The sequence below is a fragment of the Oryctolagus cuniculus genome, chromosome 11 (assembly GCF_964237555.1).
Source record: "Oryctolagus cuniculus chromosome 11, mOryCun1.1, whole genome shotgun sequence".
Lineage (NCBI taxonomy): Eukaryota > Metazoa > Chordata > Mammalia > Lagomorpha > Leporidae > Oryctolagus > Oryctolagus cuniculus.
Genome location: NC_091442.1, coordinates 99,786,544 through 99,800,163, shown reverse-complemented (window position 1 = coordinate 99,800,163; position 13,620 = coordinate 99,786,544). Strand labels below are relative to the sequence as shown.

At 44.3% G+C, this 13,620-nt stretch overlaps 1 long non-coding RNA gene across 1 annotated transcript in view; it reads right to left on the bottom strand.

Moving 5' to 3' along the window:
• Positions 1–550: 550 nt before the first annotated feature.
• Positions 551–13,620, bottom strand: part of LOC127491061 (uncharacterized) — a 31,978-nt gene continuing 18,908 nt past the window's right edge. Inside the window, exons 3-4 of the long non-coding RNA XR_011380204.1 lie at positions 2,279–2,337; positions 551–736 (exon numbers count right to left, since the gene is read on the bottom strand). This is a non-coding gene — a long non-coding RNA (uncharacterized lncRNA). The remainder of the gene's footprint in view (positions 737–2,278; positions 2,338–13,620) is intronic.

Below are 13,620 nucleotides of genomic sequence, written 5' to 3'. Positions count from 1 at the left end.
GATAATGATTATGAATTATTATTTTTATTGATTTATTTTAACGTTTTCTCAAAGTGGCTTTAAAAATGAAATTTTTTTTTTTGATAGGCAGAGTGGACAGTGAGAGAGAGAGAGACAGAGAGAAAGGTCTTCCTTTTGCCGTTGGTTCACCCTCCAATGGCTGCCGCAGCCGGCGCGCTGCAGCCAGCGCCCCGTGCTGATCCGAAGGCAGGAGCCAGGTACTTATCCTGGTCTCCCATGCAGGGCCCAAGCACTTGGGCCATCCTCCACTGCACTCCCTGGCCACAGCAGAGAGCTGGCCTGGAAGAGGGGCAACCGGGACAGAATCCGGCGCCCTGACTGGGACTAGAACCCAGTGTGCTGGCGCCCGCAGGCGGAGGATTAGCCTATTGAGCCGCGGCACCGGCCAATAATGAATTTTAATTGAGGATCACTAGTACATTAGAAATAAATCCTTAAAATATAAAAAGCAATAAACATATTTCTCTTATTATCATAGCATAAGCATCTTATTATAGCATAATAAGACACACACACTGTACCTCCCTACATTCCACCTTTGTTTTCTTCTTTGATAAACACAACTGCTTGCAACTCTGAGTGACACTGAACTACCCAGGCACCCCTCCCTGGCCCCAGCACATGCAGAACTGTTTCAAAAAAGGTGATTGCGCACAGTATCTTATTTCCTGATGTTTCTTCCCATCTGAAGCATCAGACTTTCCCCAGTGAGTCTCTGAAACACAAAACAGGATGTTTAATTTGTTTAAGTTTCCAATGCAATTTACCAGAGACAAAAATAAAATACCATGGCATTTTGCTGGCATCTTAAAAAAAAAGAAACCCTCTCTTGGAAGTACAATGAACCTCATGAGATCTCAAATACGAATCTCCTATCTGTATGCTCACATATTTTTTGAGATTTTGTTCACTGAAGAATAGTTTAACATATTCCAGCCCATGCACTTAGCTTCCAACAGAACCGGTCTTCTCATGAGGCTGCCCCCAAGGTCTCCCACAGCTAAACAGACCCAAGCAGCCTCCCACAGTCCCCTATTCCAGCCTCAGTAATCAAACCATTCTGTTCACAGGATCATCTTCATTTGAAAAAGGTTCTCCTGTTTAATGGGATAGAGCACGAAGCTCAGCATCAGCCCTGAGTTAAAAATCTTTAAAGAAAACTTCTATGATGTGAGTCAGGTACTGCCAACTATGCTTTCATTATTTTAAAATGAAGCTTGAAATGAGATTTTTTTTTTTAAGACTGAGAAACTTATCTTCAGTCCCTGGTTTAGGCATTTGTGCACATCAGCCCAAGGAGGTGAAAGACACGACAGAGTTTAAGAGGTAGAGGTCACTTATTACTACTTCTAATCCCTCGGTTTAGGTTTTGCACTTAATCTGCTGCCATTGATAGCCTATCATCCTGGAAAACTTTATTTCCCACTTTGGAGCGAGCTCCCAGCAATCTATTAGTCTACTGATTCTCCCTTGCAGTAGCAGTTTGGCTTGGGTCAGGACAAGAAACCCCAAATGTATAGAGTTCTTTTTCCTTTCTGTGGTTTCTCCTTGCTCTGTCTTGACCCTCCACTACCGGCTAGCTACTCAACAACCATATTTAGGTTTTTTTGGTACTAGCTATTTAGAATTCTTTGCAAGAAGAGAACATTTCTCTGGATAATTTAAGCAGAAAAGACTTTATCAAAAGGGTATCATACAGCTCGTGGAATAAATCAAAACCCTGGAGCTCCTAGCACAGAAAATGGTGGGAATGAAGAAAGATTTGAGATCTACTTAGCAGGAACAACTTGACAGTTGTAAATAGGCATTGCTACTGTACTGAATGAGTTCCTATCATTTTTTAAGTTCATTGTTTATATCACACATCTTAAGTTTTAAAGTATCAGAAGAAAAAGACTTAGGTCACATTTCTCAACCTTAACACCACTGATGTTTTGGATCAGATGATTTTTTGTTGTAGGGGTCTGTTCTGTACACTGGAAAATGTTCAGTAAGATCCCTGGCCTGTACACACTATATGCGCATGGGACCCACTGTAGTTCAGACAAAATATCTCCCCAGACATTGCCAAATGTCCCTCGCTGGCCAAAGCACCCTTAGTTGAGAAACACTGGCTTAGACTCAAAACTGCCCACCTCGCGACTTAGGAAAGGCCATGTGCCTTGACAGAAAACCCCATAAGACAAAGAGAAGGTGAGAAGGATCCAAACAGGAAGATGAGCTACTGTTTCCACAAGAGAGGTGAACTAAGGCTTACCATCCACTTCAATATCAGTAAGCAGTAAGCTGCAAATTGAGTTTTCCAGTCCATGTATTCTGGGAACAAGAAAAAAAAATGGAATTCAAGAAACTTTTGAAACCAGACTGTAGAAAAAGTAAACTAACAAAAAGTCGGATTGGTCCTTCCCAAAGCTGTAACACTTAGTATTAAGCACTGGCATGCTGGAAAAGCACAAGGCTGGTAAGGTGGGTGTTCTCTATTTTTATTAAAATTTCTCATGTTTCCCATTTGTTTTTAAATCCTGCCAGATCCTTTTCCAACTCTTAGTATCTACAGACTTGTGGTAATTGACATGGCTAATTTAAGGGAAACTGATTCCAAATCCCAGAGAACACCCAATGCATCTCTGTATTAATTAGTCAGCTACCTCTGTTGGTTCCAACATGGTGCTAATGAGACCAAAGACATAAATCCAATCCTCATGCCATATGGGCTCATTCAACAGCCAGCCTGGAACCCCACTCCACCCAGCCAACTCATAAATGTATATGGCTGCCGGTGGGAGTGTATGGATGTGTCCATACAAAGCCATTCCCACATCCACACCTTCTGCAGTGCAGCCCCCCACCTTCCCTGGGAAATGGGCTGTTCTTTTAGCCCCATAGAGCCGGGAGCACAGCACATGCCCCACACGGTACCATACCTTCGATATGTGGTGTCAGGTCTTTTCCACTACCCTGTCCAGCTCATATCCGCTTACACTCTTCCTTAGCTCCCTTTGCTGCTTCCTTTCCTTTCCGTTTATTAACATTTTGTAAAAACTGGAGTGCAGATCTTCATCTCCAATCTGCACTGACTCTAAACTCCTGATCCTGTATCTGCAGCAATGCTGGGCCTGTCTCTTCTTCCATTATTATTTCTGACAGCCCCAAAGAAATCACTTAATATTCATTTCAGTCTCCTTTTTCAGGCAGTCTTAAAAATCAATTTCAAAATTTTTCTTCTTGATCCTGTCATTTAGTACTGAAATGGCCCAAACTGATTACAAGGGACATTAGCGTTTCTCCCTTCTGCCCCCAGGACATCGGCTTCACTTTGCAAGTCTGTTCTGGTCTGATTTGAGCTGCCTTTCATTTCAGGGTTGTTGTTTTTCACTGAGAAACATTTTTTTTTTTCAGCTGTATTTGTAGAACAACTTTCGATCTTTTTTTATTAAAGAAAAAAGAAAAGAAAAAAAACAGCAGTAAAGAATAGGCAAAACACTCTGGCTGAGAGAAAAATCAGACTCAATGGGTGAAAAAAGAGAAAGACTTAAAATTGCAATTACTCTAAAACCTTCAAGAGGCCCACTTAAAAGCCTCTACTTTCCAAACAGTAAATTAGCAACAGTAATATCATCTTATTTATTAATAAAAAAGGAGAAGTTAAAATAGCTATTCATAATAAGATGCAGAAAGCTGCAAGGAAACCAAGACCAGAAAAAGGCCTGAAAGGGAAGAAAAGGTAAGGGCAGCTTTTATAAAAGAGTGAAAACCGTCCTTTGTCTTGGCTGCCATTCTGCGAAGGGTCTAGAGAGTTCGGTTCATTGTTCTTGTCAGACCCTTCTTCTTTGCTATTGTTTTGCTTTTTGGGTTGTCTTTAATTCTCCAAGTAACATCATTAGAGAACCGGAGAGGTTGAAAACCATCAGGAGGACTGGGGAGGGGGACGGGGCAGCGGGGCAGGTGTGGAATCTGACTAAATGAAATGTGTCCAAACCATTTCATTCCTTAGCCTGTATTTTTCTCTTCTTAGCAAGCAGAGGATGGTTTTCAAAGTACGGAAAGCCACAGACATGACATTAAAAGAGGGCTCTCTGGACCATGTAAAATAGTCATCCCTCTTGAAGACCGTAACCAAATCTTCGCTCTAAAAATCACTCCGTTAATATTTGTAATTCCACCGGCTTGCTATTTACATTATTACAATGTCCTAAGAGCTCCCCTCCCACCCCCCCATGATTCAGGCTTGCTTGAGAAAAAGAATACCTGCTAAAACCATGGGGCCATCGGCTTGAACGGCAAGATGGAAAACAATTGAATTTTTCTTACAGGATCAAATCATTCTTTCTGGGACTGTGGAACATCAAACATCGGAACTTGAAAGTGTCACCTCAGGAATTAACAAACACCAGAGTGTGCAACCAGCCCCAAACCACTTTCAGAGACTGAAGGTAAAATGTAGGAACCCATCCACATCACAGCAAGTGGAATCAAACAGACTCTGAAGAGTCTGATCTGGGGATGGTGTGTTCTGTATCTTTTCTGCCTGCTAAACGTGAGGCCTTTCTGAGCACAGCCAAGTGGCCTCCAGTGCCACCGGGAGGCCACTTCCATCAAACACAAGGGTACTGTCCTGGCTTTCTGTTTCTGATGGCCTAGTTCAGATTACCCTGAACTAAAGTCACTGAACATAACCAAGAGAGAGACACTGTTGGCTATTGGTGACTATGGTTTGGACACTGATTGATCCTCGTGTATGACACTCCATCTGCAACACAGAATGAGATGCTGCCCCTGATGAGGGATTCATCAATCTACACAGATATACAGGCAACCAGGTAAATGCCTTGACAATACGGGGGGAAATGGAACTGTTTAGATTAATTGCATCGTTTTAAATGAATGAGTCACCTTTACAGAATGTGGTAGTAGCTGGGAGAACATTAAAGACATGGTTTTGGATGTCTACATCCCATATTGGAGATTGATTCCTGGCTCCACTTCTGATCCAGCTTCCTGCTAATGGACTCCCTGGCAGGCAGCAGATGATGGCTCCAATACTTAGGTCTCTGCCATCCAAGAGAAAGACCTGGCTGGAGTTCCTGATTCCTGGTTATGGCTTGGCCCAGCACTGGCTGTCTGAAAGCACTTGGAGAGTGAACCAGAGGATGAGAAATATATCTTTCTCTATTTGCCCTTCTAATTAATTTTTTTAAAACTGTGTCATTCAAACTTTAAGAAAAGAAAAAACTTTAAGCCAGGCCCTAAGTCAAACAGTGAGAACACATGAGTCCTGCCTGCTTCCTCCTGAATGCCCCCCAAAGTTTCACCAGATGTCAAGCAAAGCTGATAGAAAAACATTCAGACTTCTCAAAATTGGGTTACAATTCCCTTTACCAAAGTTCCATTTATTTTACTAAGGAATTTACTTCTAAATTCTTGCGAATAACATTAGCTCTCTAAATGCATTTCTAATTGGACTAGAATTATAAACATAGCAAACTCGACTCATGTGCCAGAGACGGCAAATCTGAACTAGCCATGTAATCAACCCATGTCCCTAGGCTAACAGGCAGCACAGAACAAGAAATGTGACCCTGAATTGGGACAGCGCACCCTTAATCTAATGATGCCGTACTCCGCCTTGTTGGTCTTCACCTCACATTTCCTTATGATGCCTCAGCATGCATAAAATCGTCTTTCATTGTAATAAAATACATGTAATGCAAGCTCAATGCAGAATCCCATAACATTTTCATTGTCAGGTGATTTTCCAGGCCACCTAATAAAAACTTTCTCCAGAGACAGGACGAACCATGGACCCATCTCTGATAGCCTCCACTTAATCCTCCACTGCAAAGGGCAGTTAACATTTACAGATGATTAAGTGAAGTTCTAGGATATATACATACAGGGATGAGGGCAGGAGATGGCCTATTTTTATTTAGTCATCTCTGTTCCCGTGAAGCAGTTGGGTTCCTGACTCTACCACTGCAACTATTCTGTGTAACTCACCCTCATCTGAAACCCTTTCACTACACCAGCCTCAGAGGTATTCTGCCCAAATGCTTCTGATAAGGGTTCTGCAAGTCACCCATCAGATAACAGCTGTACATCCACTCCCCTAAGGAAATGTATGCTCAGGCCTCCCAGAGACATAATGGAGAAAAGCACTCAGGATTTCACAAATGCCTTAAGATTTCAAGAGTCAGCCATTCTCTAGCTGAGAGTGGGACTTGGTCAGCAACTCCAGAGCCCAGCGATTCATTGACAACTATTTGTGCAAGATCTTTTTGGTCTAATGTGTGGTTAGTAACTATGGAAAAGAGAAAAAAATACAATAATATTTACCAGTTGGTTCTTGGGCATCAGACAGCTTCGACTGTCTCTCTGGGGAGACTAGACTAATACACAAGGCCAAGGAATAAATTACTAAGCTAACATTTGCTGTTCTGAATTCAAATAAAAGAGGAATGAATTCATGGCTTGGTAATTATACTTCTCTCCCATACACATGAGCTCTGAGTAGCTCATGCATGACTTAACTTGACTTCAGGGATATTTCTTGGGGCCCTCTCCTGATATTTCAACATGCTTAGCTAATACCATTTCCTAAGCATGATTTCACTTTTAATTTTTTAAAATTTATGAGAAAGACAGTTAACTCCCATCTGCTGGTTCACTCCCTGCAAATACCTACAACAGCCAGGGTTGGGTGGGGGCTGAAGTTGGGAGCCAGGAACTCAATCCAGGTCTCTCATGTGGGTGACAGGACCCAAGTACTTGAACCATCAGCTACTGCCTCTCAAGGTGTGCATCAGAAGCAAGCTGGAATTAGGTGTTAAAACCAGGTACTCAAAATAACAACAACAACAACAACAAAAACAGGTACTTTATGGGGCCAGCACTGTGGCACAGCGGGTTAATGCCCTTGTCTGAAGCGCCAGCATCCCATCTGGGCGCTGATTCAAGATCCAGCTGCTCCACTTCCGATCCAGCTCTCTGTTATGGCTTGGGAAAGGAGTGGAAGATGGCCCACTTCCTTCGGCCACTGCACCAGCATGGGACACCCAAAAGAAGCTCCTGGATCCTGGCTTAGGATTGGCACAGATCTGGCCGTCGTGGCCATCGGGGGAGTGAACCAGCAGATGGAAGACCTTTCTCTCTCCCTCTCTCTGCCTCTCCTCTGTGTAACTCTGACTTTCAAATAAATAAATAAATATTTAAAAAAAAAAAAAAAAAACAGGTACTCTGCTGTGGGAAGTGGACATCTTCACTACGAGGCTAAACACCCACCCCATGCAGTTTTCTTGTAGAACACACTCTGTTTTGGTAGTGTGCTCTCTTTCTCATTTTACAAGACACAAACATTAAACATTTTCAACACCTACTCTGAATCAGTTTCCAAAATGTTCCATGCCAACATGGAAATAAGCTTCCAAAACCTAAAAAGTGATTTCTTATAAATATGTTAAGCAGTTTTAAATACTTTACAGCAGTCCCTTTCCTACCCTGTTGCCAGTTTCCTTATATTTAATGTTAACTGGGAAAGCATGAATAACAGGAAAGAAAAACTGGCCAAAGTGAACAGCAAGTAACAGACACAAAGAAATAAACATAAAGTATTTGCTTGAACCCTTGGTTCTCCCTCATCTTAGATTTTAGCCTTATACAATTCAGTTTCACACTAAATATGGCAGAAATGGCTGAGACAGTGCAAGGAGAAAGTGAACTGTATAATGTACATTCTAGAAGAAAACAATGTCAATCTTTTCTAAGGAAATTCATGTCAACTTCCCTTCCTCTGCAAGTGAATCAAAGCATTTTTAAATAAACAGTCACCATAAATTTTGATGCTGCAAAAATAAATACGTAGATGTTTTGTGTAGCTTCAAAAGAAAAAAAAAAGTTTCCAAAGCATTCACTCTACAATAATACTTTGGGTTCTAAATACAAAATAATATTATACGGAAGAACAACACATTTCATACTTTTTGAAGGTGCCTTTGGGCTTTGGATGCCAATAAACTTTTTAACGGATTTTGAAAAATTAAACATGCTTTTTGACTCTGTTGAAGTGATGGGTTAAAGGTGAACAGAAGTAGAGATTTTTAAGTCAGGGGCAAATTAACAGCAGAGTGATGAGTTTTTCATTTTTTAAAAAGTAGAAATATTATGTTAAATACTTGCTGAAACAAATGGACTACCATAATATCTAAATAACATTAAGATAATATGATGTCAAAATACCTCAAGTTTGGATCCCAGGAATCACAATCACCGCCTAATACAGATAGAATCTCTTACTCAAGAGCTTGGACAAAATTGAAGGTATTTAAAAAAAATTGTTTTTGAGACAGCTGTGCCCTCTGGAGGTGGCACTTGGGAATTGACTAAATTTCCCCTAAACCCATAACAATGACTTTGTAAGGAATTGAACTCGCACTTGGAAATGCAAGGGCGGTTTAGACGGTTTCATTCATGTTCCTTTCTTTGTGTCAAGCCAGTTTTCAATGAATAATAATTTCGAATTTCAATTTAGAAGTGTTCACACTGACGCAAAACATTTTGGTAGAAGGGACGAAAAGCCTGTGCTCAATGATTAGGAGCAGGCTGAATATTAAGAAAAGAATGGTGGTTCCAAATCAAACATCCTCCCAACTCCCAGCTCCGGAAGCTGCAGGGAGCAATGAGCTAACCCCTTCATATCCCACTATCTGGGGCTCTCGAACAGAACTGAGTCATCCAGGCTGGCAAATGCCTCTGCCCTATCTGTGCAGGATGAGTCACCACCTCACTCTTCTCTTTTTCTTTCTAGTTGTCTTTCTAGATTTGATTCCTAACAAATGGACCTAAATGTCCCTATCTGGGGAATGTATTCTTCCAGTGAGAAAGGTCAAAACAAGTATTTGTTGCTAGGGTTTTAGAGACAGCAATTAATAACCCTGTCTTTGAATGTTTGAAATTTCAAGAGTGGGACGGAGAGATTGGAAGGGAGAGAGTGAGAGAAATATTATGGGGCGAGCAGAAAACCAATGGCCAAAGCAGTTTTGAGTGGATGATAAAACCACTTTAAGGCTGGTGCCGAGGCTCACTTGGCTAATCCTCCACCTGCGGGTGCCGGCACACCGGGTTCTAGTCCCAGTCTGGGCACCGGATTCTGTCCCGGTTGCCCCTCTTCCAGGCCAGCTCTCTGCTGTCACCAGGGAGTGCAGTGGAGGATGGCCCAAGTGCTTGGGCCCTGCACCCCATGGGAGACCAGGAGAAGTACCTGGCTCCTGCCATCGGATCAGCGCGGTGCGCCGGCCGCAGCCCGCCGGCCGCGGCGGCCATTGGAGGGTGAACCAACGGCAAAGGAAGACCTTTCTCTCTGTCTCTCTCTCTCTCACTGTCCACCCTGCCTGTGAAAGAAAGAAAGAAAGAAAGAAAGAAAGAAAGAAAGAAAGAAAGAAAGAAAGAAAGAAAGAAAGAAAGAAAGAAAGAAAGAAAGAAAGAAAGAAAGAAAGAAAGAAAGAGAGAGAGAGAGAGAGAGAGAGAGAGAGAGAGAGAGAGAAAGAGAGAAAGAGAGAAAGAAAGAGAGAAAGAGAGAAAGAAAGAAAAAGAAAGAAAGAAAGAAAGCAAGCAAGCACCACTTTAAAACAGCAGGAAGACACCTTTGATTGCAGGTTGGCCCTGGGTTCAGCTGAATGCTGTCTTCTTGGAATGGGTTAGAAACTGGAAGAATTAAGTTCGGCTGGTGCGCCAGGATGGAGACTCTTTAGTATCCGTACAGTGTAGCAGAGACTCAACTCACAGGGAGACTTGATTCCCTTAGGCAAAAGGATTCACCAGACCCCACCAGGCCACGGCCTGCGCTGGGACTGGAAGATAGAAGGTGGTGAAAGAAGCCAAGATCTCTGGTTCCATTAACTGGGGTGGCACCTGCGTCCCGGGTTCTGGCCATCTGCCCAGAGGCAACTTCACCCCCCAACCCCACTTCCTCCCTGCTTCTCAGAGGGCAGTCATGGGCCCAGAGCTACCTGAGAGAACCTCGCCTCGCCCGCTTCCATCTGCCTCTGGTTCCCACAGAGACAACTCTTACTTAGCTTAAGTTCTCCTGCGCCCTGGCCCCTTCTTCCCAAAGCGCAGCCCCAGGCCCAGCTCCCTAAGAGACCCAGTGGTCACCCGAGGGACAGGGAAGTCTCAAAGATGACTTCCCTGAAACTCACGTGCCATATCCAGGTCCCACTGAGCGGACACTCTCAGTACCCCCAAATGCGAGAGCCAACACCTAAGGCCCCGCCGGGAGTCACCAAGCGACGCCAACAGCCAGCGCACCGCTGCGCCTCCGCCAGGGCCCGCACATGCGCCCGGCACGCTCCTTCGCGGGCCGACAGAGGGCGCTCGCGTCCGGCCTCGCCGCCTAGAAGCATCTGCCTGGTCCACCTCGGGGTGCCAGACAGAGCCAGGGGCATGGCAGTGCGATCTAATGGGTAGAGGAAACAGGTGTTCCTGGACCAGGAGTCTGAACACCGGGTTGTCAAGGTATCACAAGGTTACACTAAAGGTGTTGGCTGGCTGCAGCCGCATGGGGGTGGGGATGGGAGGGCTCCACTAGAGAAACTTAGCTCCTCCAGATTACTGGCACGATTCGTGTGCTTGTGGTTGTGTGATTGGGATCCTGTTGTCATGCTAGCTGTTGACCAAGCATAACCCGGTTCCTAGAGGCACCGTGTTTCGTGGGACATAGTCCTTCCTATAGACCCTCTCATTCTTTCAACCTCTCTTTAAATACTCAACTGAATTAGGTCAGGCCCACCCAGATAATCTCCTTTTCAATTTACTGGAAGTCCCATACTAAGGAATCTAATCATGGGAGTGACATCCCATCAGAGTCAAGAGGAAGGTATTACCCCATGTCTTGTTTCGGATTTCTGTGACCCATATCATAGGTTGTGTGGTATAAGCAACCAACACAACCAACTGGGAAATCCAGGATCAATGTGCCAGCCTATTCAGTTACTGATGAGGGCTCTCTTGTCTGTTTGTTTTTCTTCCTAGTTGACTCTTCCTGGGTTGCAGAGGGATGCTGTGTCTTCATGTAGCGAAGTCAGATCATTTCCCTCATGTCCCTTATGAGGGCATTAATCCTATTATGAGGACTCAACCTTCAGCACCTTACCACCTCCTGAAGCTCCACTTCTTACCTCCTAATCCCACCCTAATATAGATGAGAACTTCCACGTATGTATATTTCGGGGGGGGGGGGGGGGAACAGACGCAAACATTCAGTCCATGGCAACAGGGGTAGGAGGTTTACAAATCATCTTAGAATTCTGCATATCACGGGAAAAAGAAGACAATAAACCAAGAGCATACAAGGCTCTAGCAAGGGCTACTTTGCAAACGTCAGATTCCCCTGTAAAATAATGAATGTCTAAAGGCCAGGATGCCTCCAGGACCTGCAAGACCCCTATTTCTATCTGACCTCAAGCCCTTACCCTCTCCAACCTTCTCGTGGCCTCCTTCTCACCTCTTGGTGAAGGAGAGTTAGAGCCATCTGGAGCTCAGACGATAAAAGACAGTTACTGGGGACCAGAGGGAAGAAAAGCCACTGGTCCCCATCCTGGGATGCCTGCTATGGCAGAAGGCAGCAATTAAAGTGAGGGTCAGAAAGTCATGCCTGCTTTCAGGGCCCAGCTCTGCTCCTCGCTCACCTTGCACAACCCTCAGAAGGATCTAGTTTCTGGGTCTTTTGTTTCTGCATCTGGAAGATGTAAACATTCAGATCTCCCTCGGGGCTTTCGTAGGCATTGGGTGATAGGATGACTATCCCTAACATAGCACCTGAATGGGAAGAGTGATAGAATTGCTAAATAAATAAATAAATAAAACCCACCCAGGAAGCAATGTAGAGAAGAAGGATTTGCTTTTCTCACCACATCTCCTGGGTGCCCAGCGTGGTCCTGGGAACTGTGGAGTTTACTGATGCCCATTCAACATGGCATCAGACCTTGGGATATGTGATGGAGTTGCAAAGATAAGGCAGCTTACCCTGCACACAGCTAAACATGCAGAGGCATGGATCATGCACACAAGAGTCCTCTTGCTCAGGAAGTACTTTGCACCCAGGGCCTGCAAGCCCTTGCTTTTGCCAGGTGGTCCAGTGGGGACTTTAGAGGCCTGCTTCACCCCAGCAGCTCACCTTGCCATGACCAGGACCCTCATGGTGACCAGATCTAAGGTCTCTAAAGCCCCACACAGAGAGGGACCGGCCCGAGGAACCCACAGTGAATGACACACAGCAGGCCAGAAACACTCAACCAACAGTCAGGGGATGGCTCCATTTGATTCTGCCGGCTCAGAGTAAAGATCAAACCAGACTGCCTTGGAGGTCCTGGGGAGACCAGAGACGGCTGATCATACTGCGTTATTTTCTTGCACTGCTCTAACATATTGCCACAAGCCAGCGGCTTCAAACAACCCAAGTTTGTTATCTCAGAGTTCTGGAGGGCAGAAGTCTGAAATCAGTTTCACTCTGCTGAAATCAAGGTGTCAGCAGGGCTGCTGCTTCAGTAAACCCTTGCCTTGCCTTGGCTGGCATCTCAAGGCTGCCTGTGCTGTTGGCCTGTGGACCTGAGTCACTGTGCCCTCTGATGTTTTCATCCCATCCCCTCCTCTGACCTTGAAGTCCCGGCCTCCCTTGTTTAAGGACCTTTGTATTTACATAGGACCCACATGGATTTTCCAGTTTACTCTCCCTCACTCAAGATCCTTAACTTAATCATATCTGCTCAATCCCTTTGGCTATAGATAGTAGCATAGTCTCTCTCAGGTTTCAGGAATTAGGATATGGATGTTCCTGGGACCCATTTATTCCCCACTCCTACCCCAATGGTTTAGGAAAAAAACATCCCTACTCTCCTATAACCATTTATCTGATCTACCTTACAAACAACTTGGGAATTAAACACATTTTCATAGAAAAGTCTGAAGATTTCATAAGAAAGGGTGCTGTGCTGTAGAACTAATGTTCACCAAACCTGCTTCTAAATACCAATGATAGGGCACCGTCAAACAGGATTTGAAAACAGAACCCATCCTTAAATAGTGTTCTAGCATGCTGCACTTCAATGTTTGCAAACGATTAGGATCTTTGCTGACACCTATGTTCCCCTACCCTGCTTTCTAACTATTCCATACATTGACTTGATGTTACTCCCCCTCCTTTTCTTTTTTTTTGACAGTTCAGTGACAGGCATAAATTACTTCACTGTTACCATGGTAATTTAAGGCATCTCAAAACAGAGGAAAGAATTAAGATTAATATAAAAACAGAAGGGGGTAATCCAAATTGGCATGAATGAGTCACGGTCTAAGTGTCATCAGTGCCTGCTGGTCAGTCCTTGGGAGTTGTTCTGGCAAGGACCCCTCAGTGGGTCTGTCAGCTGAGGGGCCCCCCACCTCCCAACCCATGCCTAAGCGCGTTTGTCTCCTATAAGAAGCAATGGTTCAAAATCCATAGAACCTTCTAGTTCCCTTCACGTTGCATCTCCCTTTTATTTGGATCCTCTCCTTTGTTTTTCATTGCCTCCTGCTTTTCCCCTTCTGAACACATTAGTTACTATGGAAACATTG